The sequence below is a fragment of the Ruditapes philippinarum genome, unplaced genomic scaffold, assembly GCF_026571515.1.
Source record: "Ruditapes philippinarum isolate M1 unplaced genomic scaffold, ASM2657151v2 ctg620_1_1_1_1, whole genome shotgun sequence".
Taxonomy (NCBI): Eukaryota; Metazoa; Mollusca; class Bivalvia; order Venerida; family Veneridae; genus Ruditapes; species Ruditapes philippinarum.
In genome coordinates, this window is record NW_026863506.1 from 125,023 (window position 1) to 148,386 (window position 23,364).

General features: G+C 31.5%; 1 pseudogene; it reads right to left on the reverse strand.

Annotated features, from left to right (window-relative positions):
- Window positions 1-453: 453 nt before the first annotated feature.
- Window positions 454-23,364, reverse strand: part of LOC132722254 (uncharacterized) — a 37,164-nt pseudogene continuing 14,253 nt past the window's right edge.

Below are 23,364 nucleotides of genomic sequence, written 5' to 3' on the forward strand. Positions count from 1 at the left end.
AATAATTTCAACCCATTTTCTGGATCACGTAAGTATGCCCTTTTTAAATGGTCGTAAGAAAGTCCGGTTTCAAAAATCTTTTTTGCCATAAAAACTGTTATAATTTTTTTCATTTTTTCATAAATTGTGTTATATTTCAGCAGCACAGGCACGTGACCGTCGCTTGGTCAATAAGTAATTTACTGCTTCATTGTAAGTCAAAATATAACATTCCATTTCCTTGAATCCTATGCGTTGATCTTTGATGATATCCTGTAAAGCTTTTGCATCATGTAAAGCGTCGTGTGCTTCGAATGTAACACCGAATGTATGTTCATACAGACTAGCTAGTTTATATAATTGCAATTTAGGCTTCTGTTTGGTACCTTCTGGGTGCCCTACTTTGGTGTGTCGGGGGCTGCGTCCTGTGAACGTTGCCTTTGCCTTGTTGATCTTTATTCTTGTATTTTCTGTTTTCTGAGTAGAGGGAGAGTGTCAATAAATCAATAGACATTTTCACGAAAGAGAGGTAAGCACTTTGTGTCTGTGACAAACTTCAAAAGGAATTTCATGTCGAAAACCTTTCCATTGTGGGCGGCTAAAATAACTTTCCCTTTTCCTAAGGCATTCATCCATGATAGAAATTCAGACAAGGCCTCCGATATATCATAAGGATTCAACTTCCTGATTATGTTGAAAAGATGCTTATTTCCTTTTATTATGCGAATCTCTTAACCGTTGACAGCAGTTGCTTTTACATTGATGTTACCTTTAGGTGGAACGAATTTGGTGAATTTCGAATGGCCGCAGACAGCCGAAAGCTGTACAATTTCTGCATTTTCGCCTACATTCGAAGTTTCTAGATCAAAGTACACATCAGTACACTTTGGATGACATTGTTCATCCTTCACAATAGGCTTGGGGAGCGGAGTCGTGTCCAAAACTTCTAATTCGTCAAAAGCACAGAATGACTGGTATGAGACGCATTCCTTAATTTCGGACACAGCTGAATTAAATAATCTTTACTTTTTTAATTCAAACCTCCGGCGTTTAGCTTCTCTTCTTTGTTTGTAAATTGTCTGTTTTCTTCTTATCCTGTCCTGAACAATAATTTATGTTAACTTTTTTCTGTATCTTTCTTTGGTGAAAGTTTGCAATGTTTATTTATATCGGTTAAGTACGAAATGCCGTCGTTAAACTGCGAAACAGCAGCAGATACTCGGAAATCAAAACTCTCACTATGACTGTAATTTCGAACTTTTGGCGTCTTGCTCCAAGCGATATGATTAAGAGCTTCATTCGCGTGTGAAGATGCTGATGTCATCAATTTCGGCGCATCAGTTACATACGGTTCTAGAAGATTTTCTAAGGACAGTTTTAAATCTATATCGTGTAAATCACAAGGCATATTTTATGATGTGTAGCGTCTCCGGCTACAAATTTACACCATGTACCGCATTTGCTATGGTTTCCATACATATGTGGTATAATAGCTTGTAGGGCAGCTCTCATATCGTCTGCTGATGTGTTGATATTTTGTTTTATTGCATACGAAAAATTTTTAATGAAGCTATCCCGCACATAGGGTGTCAAAGCTTTATGCGACTTCTTTAAATTGTCCAGCTTACTTCTTAACCCCCTTTTTATGTGATGAATATCTGAATACTTAACTTAGTCCGGATTAACGTAACTATGTTCGAACTTGTTGTGCAGAACTTGAATCCTCGTCACCTACGACTGCCGAATACTTTATGCAGTTTGATAAAGATTCTCTGTGGAACTGTACTGCAATATCCGGCTCCATAGATTTTGCGCTTTTGAACCAGTTCTTTCTACAGTAATGCTGTCATTTCTTACGTCCGGTACGTTCATAAAAAGAGCACGTCGCACAGTTCTTAATCCTTGTTGAAAAGTTAAGACACTTCTTGGAACGAATCCCAACGACATGACCCCAACCTGAAATATTTTTGGGTTATTACATTTTTATGGATTTTTATGGCAAAAATATGCATTAATATTGCGTGACTTTAACTGTGTATTTATTTCATATACAATCATCATCATGTACATCAAATTGTTTTATTACGTTCGCATCAACACTTTATAGTTTTATAAAAAAAATACAAATCTGTGATCAAAATTAAGGGAAATTGAAAACGTTGCTAATGGATTTTGTAAATTGATGTTACTACGCTACATATAAACTATAACGGTGCATTGACATTGCATATTACTTGCATTGTCCTAGCTTTTTTATATTACAGATTGATATTTAGTACAATGACTGGTTTGATCATTATCTTTTTATATTTTTGTATTGTAATATAACATTTTATTAAGTATTTATGAATAAAATATTTAGAATATTAATGTAAAAAATATTTATGTAATAATTCACTAAAGGGAAACATATTTTCCATATTTTCACTAGTATCCCTAATCCCGTATTATAGAAAATACTTGTATATCCTCTATGTAGTCATGAGAGATTTATATGAAAATGCATGATTCCTCGAAACCCAATTCTCACTGAAATTGTCTGTATAAGCAAACACATATATAAATAATAAAGAAAGGAACATACCGAACAAGCTATTCATGCCGCGACCACGCTTTGGTCATGCAGCATCTTGGCTTACCGTCACATTTACCAAACCGTCTGTAGAAACTGAAATGACGATTGGCCCGGTAAAACACATTTCCAAGTGGGTTACTGTAATATTTTATATAATATGAGCCTTATCAAGCAAAACTGGCATTGTGGGGATTGCGATCAGACCAACATCAGTGCAGTCTGATCAAAATCACAACTGTTTGCTTAATACTAAAGTTAAATGTTTGTAATACTGCTGTCGAAATAAACGTATGATAAAATAGACTTCTTCTAAAAGTTATAATTTTTCCACTGCAAATTTAACGACATTTCTTGTATTGAAATAGGAGAAAATACCCGTTATTTCATCTTTTGCTACTGTCATAACATTTATTTCAGGATTTTTGTTATAAGCGGCTTTAAAGCCGAAAACATAAGCTAAACTGAACGTCAAATTTTACATGAAAATGACACGTTTCTTTCCATTTTTTAAGTTTTTGCCGGCGTAAAACGATAAAGTTTATATCAGCATAACATAACGGTAAAAGTATTTTCCGTCGGATACTGTATAATTTAAGATAATCTATTGGCTGGTGGCGTTGTTGTGTCTGTAATAGTTACCCAGGATACGCAGCGACGTCATGTTCAAAAACGAGCTTTGATGGTCAACTTTGACGTCTTTAAACAGAATCTAATCAGAAATATGGTCAACTTTTAATATGCCAAATTTGAAGAAGTGTCGCGTTCTACCTTAATTTGTATTTATAACCACTGGTCGTTTCTTGTTGAACCCAGCATAATAGACATAAAAGTCTCATTTTGGTGGTTTCTTCTTAAGTATAAAAAGCATGAATATATATAAAACGTGATTTAAGCATACACTCAATGTGTCATAGAAAGTCAAAAAAGTAAATTAATTGCATGTATCGTGAGAAATTAGATGTACATGTATTAATTAATATTTACCAACTTCGATTTTCATAAAACGATGACCATCTTTTTTAAAGTTAAGCCTACAAAGAATAGGTGTACTGACTGAATCTTTGTTTGTATAAATTCAGAGGTAATTTTACCATTTCCACAACGTGGTCAAGTGGATAACTTTTTTTCTAGGAAGGCGTCAAAGTGTGAAAGTGTTCATTTACCGTTCTGTTTGAGCCAGCTAGAATTGATATAGCATGTACCAATCATTTGATTGTATACTTCCTTCTGAAGTAGTTATAAATTCGTTATTTAGTATATTCAAATAAATTCTAAAACGATTTATTCTTTTCATTCTCAATATCATAACAAATGAAAATTTATTCAGTACCTCGATGAGGTATTTCATTGAAATATAAGCAGAACAATTAAAAACTAGTTTAAACAGTCATGTAAATTGATGAATAATAAACGAATGAAACAGATTTAAATCAGGAAGATCTTATATATAATAAGTTTATCTTTTTCGTCTTCTCTTTAACAACATTGAAATAGCTCGTGGATAAATCTGGTTATATTTGTAGGTTTTTCCTGCAGAAAAAATAATGCATGCATGGACTTTGATTCTTACGAATAAAAGACACTATTGTAATGTGGACATTTACGTAAATGCAAACTAAATGACGTTAAATGTTGAAACGTGTTTCTTCATTTGAATTGTCTTACAAAATAGATAAAAACAGAATCCCTAAAGAAAGCCCAACACGGCAAAATTGAAAATGTTGCAGGCTCGGTTTGATTGAGTCTGTTCATGGACGGTACTGGAAAGTGCAAGACCCCTTTTCATCATATATGTACTTAAACCATTATCTATTGTGCCTACGAACAATTATTATATTCTAACTCACTTCTGATTGAAGAAATAAATTAAATAATAATTAATACAAAAACTCCCTATGGTTGAAATGTACGAGTATTACTAGGGTTGTATGGAAAGTTCATATACTTCTTCATTGAATGAAATCCATTGCATATACGAAACAATGTAAGATTAATCTAGTTTTGAAAACAGCATTTGAATATTACGGAATATTCACAGAATTATTATGAATTATTGTTAATAATTTAAGGCTATACAACTAAAAGAGAAAAGGGAAATATTATAAAGAAGAAGCTTACATGCCCCGATGATATACATGTATTAGTTTTTCGTATTCAAAGTATACTTGATCATAGAAATGTATCTTTTTAAGTGAGAACCCTTCTCATCATATATGTACTTAAACCATTTTGTGCCTACGAACAATTATTATATTCTAACTCACTTCTGATTGAAGAAATAAAATAAATAAACCTATATCACGCTTTAAGTTAGACATCAATTTCTTAACAAAGTATTCCATATTTCGCATTCATTTGACTTCGTGTTTGCATCATAAAACACAAAATATTAATCTTCAGGAGTTTCCTAAAGTCCTAAATCTTTAATGTCTTTTTAATATCCTTAATAAACGCTAAATGTGACCCTGCACGAAATAATTCGGTATTTATTATCAGATTGATCAATAACTGTATTACTTAAATAACAGTATTGGGGTTATTCACTTCAACTGAATAATACACGAACAGACACACTAGGCTAAGTTTATTTGATGTTAAAAAGTCATAATCAGTTTGACTTTTGTACAAAAAATGTTTATAAATTCAGAGTGCAGCAGTCATGTTCTTGTACCTGAACAAATTTACAGGGAAAAACTGAGTATATTAGGGGGAATTTTCATTGGTCATTTTCAGATTATACACTGAAATCTTGGAATCATATTGGCTTGGCGATTCTAAATTAAGTAAAATCATATAACGGATCTTTGTGAAATGTTAGTTTTTTATCAATCTAAAGGACTTCCGAAAACAAAATTTCTTCTCACATTTCTCAGATTTTTAAAACATTTCACTTTCTATAAGTTTCTTAGATGTTCAAGCTCCGTTAAAGTATGTATTTCCTTACACATTATTTTACACTTCTTTCAAAAACTCATAAACTCATTAAGTTATAAATATTGTAAAAACTGGTCTGTCATCTGCTTTTATACTTTTTTTTATGTCTCTTAGATTACACAGTTAGGTTACTTATGCATATTTTTCGGATTTTAAGTGTCTTTCAGTATTACGTTGCAAATTAGTAAAAAAAACTTTCTCATTTTTAAACTTCATATTAAAATATCGTTTGAATTAAGCTTTAATGTCTTAAGTTATTCTCTATAGCTTCAATGTCTTAAGTTAGTCTCCATTAATCTAACTTATCACTGTTAGATGAATTTTTTTACTAAACCGATATTCATAATCTAAAGTGTAAAATGAATTGAAGCGAACAGTTTGAGTACAAACATTATTAGAGTCAGTATTCTTGAGTACGTTTTGTTTTGTGTTGGAATATTGCTTCTATATCGTAGAGGGGGATATTGCCCAAACATGAAAATAGCACACTTCACCAACTTGTAGCACAATTTGTTGGACTAACACTTCTGAAAGCCATGCATAACTGTTGCAATCACAACTGTCATTATAACATTATTAACAGCAATACTTATATTTCTTCTGCATACATGTACTAAAATCCGAAACAATATTCTACAAGTAAAAGCAGATTTGACTAGGCCAAGTATCTTTTTTTTTTCCTTTTTGTTAAAAAATGCTTTTAAAATAACCATGCTCAAGACTTGTGATAAAACAAGTCTCAAGAAACATATGAAACGTTCAATTGGTATATCAATATTTGTGTTTGTAAAGAAATAATCACATGTTACAAACACTTTTCACTTGTTTCAAACGTATAATTTACTGAAAGTTTCAAGCTTGTATCACAATTTGCCCTATTTTGACAGGAGAGACCTTATTTCCTGCTCCACTAATTTAATTCAGAATAGTCACACTGGTATGTTATGTATTACTTCACATATTGATACGTTTAATAGATTTATAAAAGTTTTCATACAAATTGCCTTGAATTGATCAATATGCTCGTCTTTAAAGAAATGGCACAATTATTTCAGATTTTACAAAACATATCACAGTATCTTTTGCTTTCTTAGATAAAGCTTGTGCTTAGAGATCATTCAATAATCTTTCTGAGCCTTTCTTGTGCAGAAAAAAATATTCTTAAGGCATGGTTACGAACTTATTATAAATTTCCTTTAGTAGGAAATGTCAGAGAATTCGGAGTAAAAATTGATACTGGCACGGAATACACAAAATTATTTTTCAAAAAATAATCATTATGTCACAATGGAATGAAGTCTTAAGTTCGGAATAAATATATACATTATGCACGTGAAAAATAGTGTTGACATATCTTTCTCTTTGCGGTGAAGACGTAACCTTTTGTATAAAGGACGGGTTTATATCTGACCTAAAATAACTTACTTCGAAATTCCAAAGATCTATTTGTTATCAGTAATTTCGGGCGAAACAGTTTGATTTAGAAATAAGACGAATTCCGTTTTGAATATGACGTTTTAAATATGACGAATGTCATTTAAGCTATCGATTGTTGTTTTCCTTTATGATAGATGTCTTCTTTAACATTTCTTTATTTCAGTCAATGAGCCCTGTAACACTCTGTTTATTCCTAATAATAATGCAGTTATTATCTGGCAAATATCATCATAAGCCCTTTTTCAATACATTTCTACCACAGAATATGTCCGTAATAAAATGTATTTTTCAAATGTTTGTGTTACTTTCTAAGGACGGTCTGTACAATTGTTGACTATTTTGTGCATTTTCTTTTCATTTTTTCATCGGGATTGTATGAAATAAGCAAACAAATGCAAAGTGACCAATTGATTTTTGAATTCCTTTTTTCAATATAGAAATTTCCTTATGTTACTTCTTAGTGTTTTACTGCGCTTTATTTCCATTTCATTTTCTTCTGACATATCGTTAAGCTGACATGTTTATTAGTCTAAGAATAAAATGATAGAAACAAACTAATCAAGAAAAGTATGTCATAAATCAAAGATATTAGTTGTTTCGCTAGTTTTCTTAAAAGGTCAGAAAGTCGTACTTCTTTCTTAAAACGGGACAATTTCTTAATTATTATTATGATTTACATATTGTATATTGTTCAGATATATCATGATTGAAAAGAACAGCTGTCACACAGCTATATCATTTAGCCACCTCAAATTTATACCAATGTTTAAAGGAATCACAAGAATAAATGATTAACATAGATTTGTTGTTTACTTTATGTAACAATAATTTGCTTCCTGTATGTTAATAGAATTACTAGCTAAGGATAGCCTCAATTGTGTTATCCATGAATATATAATCAAAAGCTAAAGTTGACCTTAGAATTTAATTAAGACTAATGCAAATTCATCAAACAGTAGAATACCCTCGATATGCATTGAATACGTCGGGAATTATTTTTCATCTTTGAACAGAAAAAAAATCAGAATACACTGACAAGGGTTATCATTTAATGTCTCTTTGATATCTCTTATAAAACGGATAAATGTGTACATCATTGTCAGTTGGACTAATATAATATAACTGTCTACAACTAAACCTGTAATTGACAAACTCCACTGATTATGTATGATATTGACTTTATTACTATAGGGTTAAATTACTACATTTTTCAAGCAAAGAATTAATCAAGTCTGAGATACATTCATTTTTCACTACTTCAACAAACATTATGATTTTAATTTCTCTTTCGTGTCTCATGTTTACCTTAAGTATTATTGAAAGATGTATTTAGTCATTGCAAACATGTTTCTATTAAGTAATTCGTACACAATTAGAATAACTAAGTAACAATGTATATATGTTAAAGATATATTTTACATTTTCATTGTTTGGATTGCCAAACAAAACATATTAATGATTACGAACTGTATGTATGATCGCTTAAGATAGCTTGCGCAGAAGGTTAATATCAAGATCTTCAATAGGTAGAACATCCTAGGATATTGTTCTGTCTCCTGTCATTTGTAACATTCACATACTATTTAGTTATCGTTTAAACTGACTTTAAATGCACATTACAAATACAAGTAGTGAACATGAATGTTATAATGTTTAAATAAGGGAGAGAATGTTATGTGAAGAAATATGCGATAAATGTGAAATTTATTGTCATAAGTATATAAAATGTAAACAAATTGCTATTTTGACTTCCATTCAAAATACATATGCACTATAAATGTACGTATTGCCACAACATTTATGTGAGGCATAATTGGCCTTTAAGATATTTCAAATAAATAAATAAATAATGAAATAAAAACGTTGGTGGCCAAGTATATTAAAAATCTTCGTTGGGAAAAAAAAAAATATATTAATGTTTCATCAATAAGCTTTTAAAAAACAGTTCAAACATAATGTAAATCAACTCGTTTTGATTGAATCTGTTCTTGTGAGATAAGGGGAATTCTAAAACAACTCACGCCCCGCTTTTCTGCCTTAAGCTGATTTGATCTACAACTGTTAAATTTTCGAAATCTATGGTCCCAGGGAACAGCAAAAATATGACAATACCGAGATGAATATTAAGATATTAATATTCGGGAGAGTAGGCCCGAAAAATAAACAACGGCCCCGAGGGCTTCAGGCCGATGCCATTATTCATTTCAGGGCCGATTATCACCTTATATAAAATGTTAAACATGTGTTTTAGAAACTAATCAAGAAAAGTATGTCATAAATCAAAGATATTAGATGTTTCGCTAGCTTGCTTATAATGTCAAAGTTGTTTCTTAAAACTGGACAAGTACTTTATTATGCAAATGCCATTTGATTTATAGTATTCAGACATATCATAATCAAAAAGAGCAGCTGCCACACAGCTTTTTCAGCTATCTCACATATGTGCCAGACTATGTTAATAAAAATCATAAACAAAAACGAATTAACTGTTCATTACGTTGTATAACATTTGGTTTTCTACCTAATTGTTAAGATAAAAACTATAGTGCCAGGGTTTACATAGGTTCAATTATTAATGTATTGACATCGGTACAATACGTACATTAGAAGCAAGCTTAAGTCATCCGGGTGCATGTTAAATCTTACTTACTACTTAGTTATTCTTTCCCCATACAATATTTCTACTGACGATATAAGAAAATGCTGCAATTCAGTTAAGTCAAGTCAAGTCAAGTCAAAAGATTTATTCAGTAAATAAAGGCCACCGGCCCAAAATACATGTCATACAAAATATGGTATTTAACATTATAAAGTTGTGTCTTTTACAAGTTTTTACAATCATTACATTTAAATGCTACTGTGCTATAGATGTCATGAGGTGGTAAATATAAGTAGAGATTTTCTTAATTATAAAAATATCATTTGATGAAAGTAATTCATAAAAGTTATGTACATTGTAGTTCATTTCCGGAATTATACCAGTTTAGTAAATAGGTATTTCTAATTTCTAAATAGTTTTTACAATGAAAAAAAACATGATATTCACAGTCAATATGATAAGTTAAATGATTTTCAAGACAAAAGTTGCAAAAGCGTTCTTGAAAAGGTATATGTAAATGCCTACCGATTTCAACATTAAGTTTGTGATTTGAACATCAAAATTTAGCATATGCTTTCTTATGTTTTACAGGGATTTCTATTAGAAGATACCGTTCTACATTTAATAAGCTTTTAAAATAACAATAATTGTGACATCTACTGGCATTGTTAATATTATCATGCCAATTTTGAGTATAACAATCTATTATGCGTTGTTTAAAAATGCTAACAAAAATATTCACATCTCCTATTTCTTGAGAAATCCAAATGTAACCAAATCCGTAACTGCACAGAAGTATTCGTATTTTGCTAGCCCAACAAGTTCTTCCTTTTAACATTAAATAACATTGTTTTGGGTAACGGCATGGTGGCATAACTAATAGCTTACACCAATAACGGATGCAATTTGTATAATAAGTAATACAAAGTGGGAGTCTACCACATTCACCTAACACCATGCTTGTATTTGTATTTTGTCGAACATTTAATAAACCCTTACAGAACATATTATGAACAGATTCTATAGTTGGGCTAAATTCATACCCCCAAATCTGTGATCCATAACAAAGAATAGGTTTGATCATTGTATCAAAAATTTTAAAGTGTTTCCTTTATGGGAAAATTACCAAAATGGTTTTTCATAACCTTTGATAGCAAAATTGCTCTTTGAGCTTGTGAAGCTAATTTATCATTGAGCTACATTCCATGATAGTTGTGGAGTGAATAACAAACCCATATATTATAAAACAGCAGTTTTGTATTTACAGGCTGACCGCGAAAAAGACCAAGATTCATAATACGAAAACGACCTCCATTTCGAAATACAATTATCTCTGTTTTGTCAAGATTAATTTCCATGCCTGTGTTCAAGCAAAATTGATCAATTACATTAAGTTGTTGTTGTAATTTTGTAGCAGTTTCAGCACAATTTGCAACATCATCTGCAAATATTAAACAAAGAATATCAGGAATAGCATTTGTAATGAAAATGCCTGTGCCACATTTCTCTCTTTAAAAAGGGAAGATAACTCGTCTATAAATAATGTAAAAATTGTCGAACTTGTCTTATCACCTTGGGCCTTGTACCAATGTTACAGGGAAATAATTCAGTAATCATAACATTGTTAAACAAATCAGTTGTTTTAACACATGCAGAGAGATGAAAATACATTGATTTCAGAACTCGGAGAAAATTTCCAAAGACGCCCTTTTTTTCAAGTGACAAGAAAAGTTTAGAATGTATCACTTTATCAAATGCTTTACGGAAATCAACATAGAGACAGTAAAAGCGGCCACCCTTTTTAGACAGATATTTTTGAACCATTGCTTGTAGACAAAAAACATTATCGACAGCCGAGTAACCACGCCTAAATCCTGCCTGAGATTCATCGATTTTTCTTTGATTTTCGGCCCAATCGTATAATCTTTTATTTATAATACCTGTAAAGACTTTATATAATGTATTTGTAATAGATAAACTGCTCCTAATCTTTATTTTTCTCTCAATTTATGATGATGTGATAATAAAATGCATGCATATGTGTTTCCTTTGGGAGCAATAATCACTTTATGTCATAACCTGACCTTAGAATTCAATAAAGACTAATGCAATTCATCAAAAGTAAAATACCCTTGATATGCCTTGAATATGTCAGAAATTATTTTTTATCTTTGAACGGAAAAAGATTTATTTCAGAATACACTGAAGAGTGTCATCATTAAATATCCCTTTGATATCTTCTATAGAACGGACGATTAAGTCACATTTCACGTAAAATTACATCTTCATCTATTAGGTTGGACTATAACTATCTACAACTAAACCAGAAATTGTCAAGTACAACTTACTATGTTCGCAATTGATTTAATTACTATAGGATTATATTACTTTTAAGAAATAATCAAATCCGAGATACATTCATTTTCTTGTTCCATGTTTACCTAAAGTAGTATTTTGAAAATGTATTATGTGAAAGATATATTTTACATTTTCATTGTTTGGATTGGCAATTAAACATAGTTACAACGAACTAAATTCGCTTAAGATAGCTTGCGTGGTAAGTTATAAAGACCTTCGATTGGTAGAGCATCAAACCATCTGTAACACTCACATAAAAGTTATGAAAGTTGATTATCTGTTATTCGTTTAAAAACTACTTTAAGATTTATCAACATAATATCTTAATAATGAAAAAAATAAAAACAACAAAAAACAACAAAAAAAACGTTGCTGGCTAAGTATATAATAAATGTACGTTTGAAATAGAAAAATAGCGAGCTTAATTGTTCATCAATACAATACTTTAAAAATGTTCATAAGCAATATAATCCCCCAAAAAATAAATAAATAAATAAATATAAAAATAAAATAAATGAAATAAAAAAGTATAAGACTTAGGTTAATCGAGTTGTTACTTTGCATTTTTTTTTTTGTGATAATGAATCGTCACAATTCAGTGCTGGTTATTTTATCGTCTTCATTATTTATCAACGGCGCCTTTGGCGAAACATGTGGTAATGAATGCCGTGCCAATATCTCGCAATTAAATACGAAATGTTCATGATTTTGTCACAAATAACAGACACACTTATATAAGCTGATGTAGAAAACGATAGAACAAAGTGCTTAGATACTTTGTACCCAACCACTCGATTGTGACCATGAAAGTTTATGACAATGACCACAGTTTACCTTTGAAGTTTGCCTCTTTTTAAAAGAAAAGAGACGTGTCTGTTGTCTTGACATATACACAGCTGTTCGTAAATTAAATCTTATTGTCTGGGTAAGAAAAGAAAACTGCCGCGGTAATAAATGCAATAAATAAATAAATGTATATCCGTCACAAATATTCTTTTTTACGGAAACCCAATTTCAATGGACATGAAAGATTTATAATAATTTCAAAAACGGAATTAAAATGTAAAATTATTAAAGAATGTTAAATCGCAATAAAATAAACGACTGAATAGGAATTGCATATGTTCATTATAATAATCAATTATTTATTTGTTCGATATAATGATGCATTGGAAAGATTACTAACTTTTCTGAGTCCATGATTCAAATTGAATGTTCCTGAAACTTTGTTTCCTTCATGAGTAGTATTCTTGATGTATGAAAATCAAAAACTCGTCTGGATTGAATCTGTTCATGAGAGAAGAAGGGGACTTGCAACTCAGCTCACAAGTCCGCCTTTTCTGTCGTAAGCTGATTTGATATTCAACTGTTAAAGTTTTCGGAATCTTTGATACCAAAGGACAGCAAAATTATAACAACACTGAGAGATCAATATTGTGCAACTTTGAACAGCGTGATGTAGCAATTTTCAAAATTGAAAAGGCGTCACTAATTTTAAGTGCATTTTAAATGCTCTTTATAGCCCATGTCATACCTCTTTGTTTGTATGATTATATTATTATACGTTTGTGAGATATTTTATCGCAAAGTGCATTTTAATCGACGGTAAATTAACGTTCAATGCTTGTAGATAAATTAAAAGATACATTATGTGAGTCTCTAAAGGATGCAACTCCAATTAGTGAAATGTTCATAAACACGATTTAAACTACTTGACTGTATGTTTTTACCGAATATGATTATGGCATTTTATGATCAAACTATTTGCTTAAGTTTAAACATAAGTATTTAAGCTCAGTTGCTAAACAAGTTATAAACAACAATTTAAATTAATCGCATCTGTCTCATGGAACTAAGCAGAACTGATGTCATATGAAGAAACATGGTCGTGATCAGGGAAGGGCTTGAACTAATGTTCCTAGGGTTGAAAGTCAGACACCTTTACAAATTAGCCACCGCTTCCACAACATTTTTGTTTGTATACAGCCAAGACTGTTATTGTATTAGGTGAATATTTTAGTAATAATAATGATGATGATAATAGAAGTAACAAATGACTGTAATAACGGAGTAAATTTTATTATAAAACGTATCATTTCTCTGTTATGGATAATGGAAACGTATTTGATTCTAGAAACAAAGAAATAAACAAACTAAAGGTATATTGTGACCAATTCAAAAAAAATATGAGAGCTAGTCTGATAGAGTGTCCATGGAGTCAAACTTAATTAAATGACAATACCTAGGTCCGACGACATAGCCTAACCGATTGTTAAAATTAACCACGAATACAGTAATGGTACGATTAAATAGTGTATATCGAACCTTTAACGTCCTTTAATAGTTTTTCGTACTTCTGACTTTATAATGTCTTGTCTGGAAACTACAAAGAGATGTCGTTTCTTTTAAATATATAGCATAAAACTACTGGTTTATATCGAAATTTATTTCAATAAGATTAAATACTTGATATTTCTTTCTTAAGCATTTGAAAAGTTTTGATATTTACTTGATCAACTATTACCTGACAGGCAAAATATGCATACTTATCTTAAATTAAAACGCTTCATGTTACTTGATTATTTGATTGATTCAAACCATAACACGATATTAATTATGGATACATTGTAGCTAAGATATTAAAAGTTGTTTACAGACACATACCATGAACCACAATGTCAATAGCCTTTGCTTGGATACATGCATCATAATTTTATCGTACTGAATTTGAATTTTTACAAATTTATGTTTGTAAGTATAACGTAATTTTGTGTTACTTATCTTTCAATTCTATTAAATAAGTGACACATTTATGCATGAAATTGCGTTCATTAAACGCTGCCTTTTCTTGTTGATCTTATTTATCATACTTTGTGTAAAGAATATTTAATTCAGTGGCTTTTTATTACTACATAAGTGGTAGATTTTTTTATAGAAGCATAAAGTACATTTACGCTACAACTAATGTACTATTCAGAAGAATAGTTATAAAAAGAATGTTGAAAAAATATAGTGCATAGTATTCAAAATTAGAGCGTTCAGATATTATCATTTATAACATTTAATTGTTTTAGAGTATCTGTGCAGATTGCTATTTCTTAACGACAATAATTTTTATTCTCAGTGTCCGACATAATTGGCGCCTCTGGCAAATCATATGGTAATGAAAAGCTGATACTTGTTAACAAAGTGATCCCTCGGAAGCATTAATCACAACAAATTACGTGAAAATTCGGTTTGATTGAGTCTGTACATGAGGGATAATGAACAGGTGCAACATCTCTCACACCCCGGCTAGCACCGGCTTGAGCGGTACTCAATTCTCAACCCGAAGGACCAGAAAAATATAACAACACTGAAGTGAAGTATGGGGCAACTTTTAACAGCTGCCACACGGCACTTGACACCTGCTGTTGTGGAGTATAAAAATCTGGAAGCAAAGTGATCTCTCGGAAGCATTAATTAAACCAAAATTACGTGAAAATTGCAAACTCGGTTTGATTGAGTCTGTGCATGAGGGATAATGAATACGTGCAACCACTCTCACGCCCCCTAGCACCGACTTGAGTGGTACTCAATTCTCAACACTTAATAGTACTGGCATCAGTGATCTCGAAGGACTAGAGAAATATAACAACACTGAAGTAAAGTACGGGGCAACTTTTACAGCTGCCACACGGCACTCGACACCTGCTGTCGTGATGTATAAAAATCTTGAAACAAAGTGACCTCTCGGAAGCATTACTCAAACCAAAATTACGTGAAAATTGCAGACTCGGTTTGATTGAGTCTGTACATGAGGGATAATGACTACGTGCAACATCTTTCACGCCCCGGCTAGCACCGGCGTTAGCGGTACTCAATTCTCAACACTTAATAGTGCTGGCATCAATGACCACGAAGGACCAGAAAAGTATAATAACACTGAAGTGAAGTACGGGGAAACTTTTTACAGCTGCCACACAGCACTTGACACCTGCTGTTGTGACGTATCAAAATCTTGAAACAAAGTGATCCATAGGAAGCATTGATCATTACAAAATTACGCGAAAATTGCAGCTCGGTTTGATTGAGTCTGTACATGAGGGGTAATGAATAGGTACTGTAACAACATCTCTCATGCGCCCTAGCACCGGCTTGAGCGGTACTCAATTCTCAGCACTTAATAGTGCTGGTATCAGTGATCCCGAAGGACCAGAAAAATATAACAACACTGAAGTGAAGTACGGGGCTACTTTTTACAGCTGGCACCCAGCACTTCACACCTGCTGTTGTGAAGTATAAAAATCTGTCAAATCAAATATCGTTCAATTATTTGTGATATTGTAAGGAATTGAGTGTTCATTAACCTTATTTCTGCATGGTTACTTACCTGATTTGCTAAATGCAAAAATAATGGAGTTCTAAACTTTTTGAGATCTTAAATTTACTGTTTTTTCTTTGAAAAAGATTGTTTTTTGAAAAATCCTTATAGCTTTAAAAGGAAGCAAACTGCCCTCTTTGAGATCATTGCTCAATTTTATATGCATTGACGAATCAATTGAACATGCATTTTTTGACTGAATAAAAGTTAGTTTCTATAATAGTATATCATACACACGCACTAACATTAAGTTCATTATAATTAAGCACCCAAACTTATGTTAATTATTCGGCAATCAAACTTATAGACATGGCTGAAACTCATCTTTACTTAATATGCGTTGATTCGTGGTGACAAAGCAATAGTACATACAATAATTATTTGTACTGTTAGTTTAATCGATGACGTGCAAGTTCAATTTAAAATACTGAAAATTAAAAGTAATATCTGATCTAAACGTGTTACTACTAATGGGATGTTTTCCTTATAGAGATTCGGCAAAATAAATTAATGGTTCATTTCTATTATGATTTACTGGCTTAATTTAGTTCAAACCTTACAGGAACTTGTTAACAAAGCTCGTGATAAGAGAAAACTTTCTTACGACAAACCATACAGAAATAAATCTACTGTGTGTGTTATTTTGTGTTTGTGGTTGTCTGCTCTTCTTAAGTTCACTTTGTGGAAACCTTTAATTGCAAAACTCTATTTAATCTTCATTTTATACAAAGCAGAATTTTTATTGACACGAAAGAGAATCTGTCATTTGATAAAGGAGCATTAAAATTGAATGTGTTGATTTAAAAGTTTATTTTATTGAATTAAAATCCAAAGTTAGGAAAGCTCACTTTTATTGCATTTGTTAACATTTAGAACTGTATATCAGATGTATCATATCTAAACCAGATGACGTTTCAGAAGAAGTTTTATTCAATATATTTTGTATTGTGGTCAACGGATTATCATTAACATTGTCCCTTAACTACCATAACTGCATACTTGTATGATCGTAAATGTATAACGTATAACACAAGTAGATATTGATGTCAATATGTTAAAACTCATTTTATCTTTGATCAATGCAGGTGGCATGGATTTAAATGAATTTTGTTTCTAACATGATTCGTGTGTTATATTTCGTTTCATACTTAAAATTTTATTGCATTTAAAATATCAAGTTTTATCAAGCTTATCCATTATCTACTGATAAGATATTTAAATATTATTTTTACAGAGACATTTTATATGCAATCTATCAAAATGACCATAAATTGAGATTTTATACCATATAATTACGACTCACATTTAACGAAAACTTATTGGGTCATTATTGGCAAAGTTCGTGATAAAAGACCATTTTTGCAGTTATCTTTACTAACATGTTACTATTGTGTGTGGTAATATGCTCAAAATAAGTGCACGTCGATGAAAAAAGCAGGGATATTTCATGCAAATAATGTTCATTCTGATTTTATTCTGCACTAAGAATAAGTGTTATTGACACGAACGGAAGCCATTTTTTTTTACAAAACGACATACGTATAATTAATTTTGCAGTTACAAAAATGATGCTTTTGAAAAATATAATTTACCATTAGGATAAAATGTGATCAAATCTGTGTGTTTTATTATTTATTTATTAAATTTGCAGGCAGATACCTTTTATAATGTCATTTGTTGAATAATGTAAAAAGTTAACAGTTTATGGTGAAAACATACAAGTTAGCTTTATTTAAAGACTGCGAAAATCTATGCAAATGTCAATATTTGGACGATGGCTCTTGTCACAAAACATGTCAGCATGACTATGATAGTATATACTTCTTTCTTTCCTATTTTTTTGTTTTTTGGTTTTGTTTGTTTGCTGGTTTTGTTTTTATTTAAATTCCTTTTACTTTCGAAATAATAGGACATGATCATTTCTTTGAATATGTCTCTAATAAATGAAGGTCCAACTTGCAATTGCACTCATTAAATTTACATTCAGATTAAAATACATGTAGATAATTAAGTTTGTTTAAATGTTCTGTGATAAGCCAGTCATTTAAGTTTAGTAATACCTTTAGTTTTTCCACAAAAATTGTACCTTCAGAATAATACAATGTAATAGGTAGTTTTACAATGATAAGTAGTATTTCGCATAGAGCAAATTGAAAACCGAGTTATCGTAACGTCATTGCTGACACAAATTAAATCATTGTTGCTAAATAAAAAGATAATAATGATGGAGTTATTTTCTCGTTTTGATTTAGTTTGTACATGTGGGATAGTGAAAAAGTGAAACATCCCTCACGCCCCCCCCCCCCAAATAGCACCGACTTGAGCGGTAATTAATTTACAATACTTAAATGTGTTAGAATAATGTTCCCGAAGGACCAGAAAAATATAACAACATTGAAGTGAAGTACAGGGCAACCTTTTACAGTTGCCACATGCTGCCGTGAAGTATAAAAATCTGGACAAAATGTGATCCCTCGAAAGCATTAATCACAAGAAAATTACGTGAAACCTGCAGACTCGATGTAATTGAGTCTGTACATGAAGTATCTGTTTTTATGGTATTATTTAAGAATAAATTCATTTCTATGAGTTGCACTTAACATGTCATTTTCCTACAATCAGCATTGAATCACAGCCACCTTTACACTAGTGAGCTCTGAAACAGAAATGTACCAACAATATTCCTGCTTGAACCGAGCTTACCAGTGAAGTGCCAAGCAATCCTGCACATCTGCTTTCGTGCAGTCTGACCAAGCTCTATGCTGTTTTATTTCTGTATCGTATTTTTCTGTATATTGGTATCGAAGTTCGTTAAATATGATAAACAAGATCAACAAGGAAAGGCGGTGTACAATGAACGCAACCCCCACACGATCTAGCAACAAGAAGCACTGGCAATGAGCCCAGAAGGACCCAAACAAAAACAGGACAGGGTGCAAGGCAGAGCACGGACAGGCTTCTCACTAAAATGATACAAAAGAAGAAATAATAGTAACCGACAAGGAAATCAAAGATTAACAAATAAATGACTGATTAATATGCCCTTTCAAATGGTATGATGGAGGAATGTTTGTAATTCAAAGCATGTAAACTCCTAAATGCTTAAGTAACTTTGTAGTGCAGGAGTTGTAGAGATGCAAAGACCCTTTTACAGACCCCATTACAGTCAACTGAACTTTGTAATTTTAAGCAATAGAATAAACAAATAAAATCTTTAAGCAATAGAATAAACAAACAAAAACCCAAACAAAGTCCAAAAGCAGCAAGTATTATTAAAGCTGTTCATAGACGGTACTAAATTTGCAAGCAGAATTCAACATTAACACATGAAAATGGTGAATATTTGAATATAGAAACATAAATAGTTATTTTAAAAACATTTGAAACTGTTACATAAGACGGCAACCACGGATACACTTATGTGAAAAGGTCTGCCATTCAACGAAAAAGCGGCGTATGTTCCCTAAGTAAAAATGCGTATTCCCTAAAATAATGTACAAGAAAAGCATTGATGCAAAGCATCAAAGGGCGTCCAAGCAAAAAATGCAGCAAGTGAAGATGAACTAGTACACATATGATGACAAGATATTCTTATAAACTACCAGAACTGTATATCACTTATGAATGAGCGGACAAAAGACATTGTTCATTATGAACTTTGATTGGCATGCTAGAGATTAGAATATTACTTGTTATTTCTTTATGATCGTGGTTATTAATAGCAACGGATATACATGTATGCAATCATTTATAATCCATATGTGTAACGCATGATCAACACGTACCACACATTTGTAATTGTCCCTTATTATGTTATCGCTATTAGCGAAGACCCCTTATCTGTTCACACTTTAAGTTAGTAAAAATATGACACTGGTTATATTACCATGTTGATCATGTTGAGCATAATTGTTTATTATACAATAATTGTAATATCTATTAATTTTAATTAAAAAAAAATACAAATTTTATGAATATTGTTTTCTTTTATTCTTTTTTGTGTTTTATGTGCTATTTTAATACTGAGTTTTTACTACTCTTTTTTTTTATTAAAATTGTAAAATAAATTTTAAAAATTCAATTGTCATATTGACCGACGATTATAAGTCAAAGCTTAACTGGAAAAAGTCAGTAAATTATGGTTTATCTTTCAATATATAATATTGTTTATTCTTAAACCATGTACATGTACATTGTATTTTTCTTTATCATTTTTTTAAATTATCAATCAATTGAATAATTCATAAAATCTAATTTGTAACTTTGAATAATTCCTCGGCATCTTTACTAAACACGGATAACAAATTAAATAAAATGTTTCAAAGATGATAATGTCATTTTAATACCATAAAAATGTACCTTTTTCTCAATTATTGTACATATCACGGATTTATATTACATATAAATCCGTGTACATATTTATTGTTTTTATCTCATATAGATAAAATGAAACATGCTATTGTTTTTTTTTCTAATTGTAACGATATCAAACATCTACTCCAAAACCGGGAGAGACCGGACAATAAACGTGTGGTACTATTCGCCGGTCACTAGTAAATCCTGGTCAAAATAGACCGGGAGAGACCGGCATTTACCGATAGGAGTGATAAATAGATATATCTATAAATAGGTTTTTGGAATATTTTGGTCATCAACTGATCATTCTAGGATACATGTACAACAATAACATACCATGATAACCGACTGTGTACTACAAAATGATAAATAAAAAACCCCGAAGAGCGCGATTTATTGACGGAAAAGGTTATTTCATTTGAAAATGTTTGCATTGCGAAAATTCATTGTAACATATCGCGACATTTCATTCTTAATTAATAATCAAGCACCCTCATACCGATCGGAATTTTCGGCTTTTATTATGACCGACTAAAAGGCTCGAGAAGTTGCTGTCGCCCTTTCACAAAATCTGATTTCATTCCATAAGAGGGCCGCGCTTCGGCGCGGACGCCAATAACCACAAAATAAAACAATGCGCAGAACTAAATACAATCGACTATGAAAAGGGAACAACCTAAATAGAATAAGGGCAACAATACGATACCATAAACATACACATACAATACTTCGCTTATTGCCTATCTAGTTTAATATGTGTGAATCAGTTGTCTAGCCATTTAATTGTGAGAATACATTGTCTTAAATCTAACAGAGAAAATCAATCATTTTGAACAAATTGTATTGTCTTTCTTGTTGAAGGAAATACGTTGACATTGATCGATGTAATCCTACAAAAGAGCTACATAATTCGGTAAATCTATCAATCCCAACCCATAATAATTTTTATTTTGACTGGTCTGATAATGATGGTTTTGTGGCTTGAGATTTGAAGACGAAACCACAATATAAGAATGAAACTTTTTTAAGCAGCTAGCCCGTTTAGTAAAGCAAATAGCAAGAAAAGAACAGTACGAGTAAATAGATTTGAATTAGATATAAAAAAAAACGATAAACAAAGTTCAGAACTTACATAAGATGACATGTTGGTTTGATATTATTTTTGTAACATAAGGTGAATGTAGTCATCACAATAATTTTGATACTTTGATACGGGTCATTGACAAAAAAAGTGAGACAAAGGGCACGTAAGTATAAAATACTTCGATAAATAACATTTATAACAGTAATGTGAGCGCATTTGCATATACGCCTATCATGCTATTCATTTATATATTCCTCTAATTGCCTATTTATATGCGATCAAGAATACAAAGCTAGATTCTGTGGTACTAGGCCAGCATATCTCTTCTATCACGTAGAAGGGGCACATCCCAATACACAATACTGCCCAATACATCAACTTGTAGTACATTTTGCCGAAATAACTCTACCGAAAACCCTGCATAACTGTTTGCAATAACAACTTTCAATTTGTAAAAGTAATAACTGTCATGTTTACGCCATAATAGAAACAGTCAGTTCTAACATTTCTTCATGAATACAAAAATCCGAAAAATATATTGCCTCGGCCGAGTAGTCAGGTTTAAGATACTTCTTGTTAAAATGTTTAAATAACAGTGCACAAGAGTTTAAAAGAGCTAGTTGTGACAAAGCACGTTTCAAGAAATGATTACGTTAAGAGTTCGATTGCTGATTAAAGTTCCCCTGATATGCTAGTTATGTTTGTAAAGTAATGCTATCTTGTCATAATCCCTATTCAATTGTTTTCTCTGTATTATTTAATTCAAAACAGACTCCCAAGTACGTTATGATGTATTAATTCACACATTTAAACGATAAACAGATTTATAAAAGAGTTAAAACATTTTGCCTGGACTTAATTTTTATGTTCTGCTTTAAAAATATGACAAGATTATTTCACATTTTACGAAACATATCACAAGCGTGTTTACATTCTTAGATAAGGCTCATGCTTAGAGACCATTCAATAATCTTTCTGAGGCTTTTTGTGCAGAAATGATACTTAATGTATGGTTACGTACTTATCATAAATTATCTTTAGTAGGAAATGTCAGAAAAGTGATATCGGCAAAGTAAACACTGCATTAGTTTGGGAAATTCGACACTATACTATGCTTCTTTACAAATTCATGACGACTGGAATGTTTCCCGTAAATTACAGCAGAAAAATCACTGGGAAAAAGAAATTCAATCGCAACTACTTGGCCCTTTCCGTCAGTCTTCTTGATTTTGTTTTTGTTTTGTACTGATTAGGGTAAGTAACCGCTGCGGGGATTTTGGTTCTCGGCATAAATGAAAGCGCATAACAGTGCCGAAACTCATTCCAGTCGTCTCACATGGAAAGCTTTATGAAATTATGATATTTTAGGGACTTTTTTTTAAACGTTGTTAAAATAGCGGAAAACAAGTTTTATGTTCAAGACATGTGACCAGGTCGTAATAATATGCAAAAATATTTTGACGTACGGTTTGCAAAATAAAAATAGACATGGTGTAAACAAGTGCAGATCAAGAAGGGGAGCCACGCACACAACCCCAAGTATCTGTGCTTTGGGTTGACATGGGCGTACAGTTGTTTAGGAATTATAGGATGGCTAAGTAGATAAATTGTGCTTATATCCTTTTTAACAAGAATTTGTAACAGAGTTACCAGCGTCCCCCGCCTCGGGGAAGTTTTAT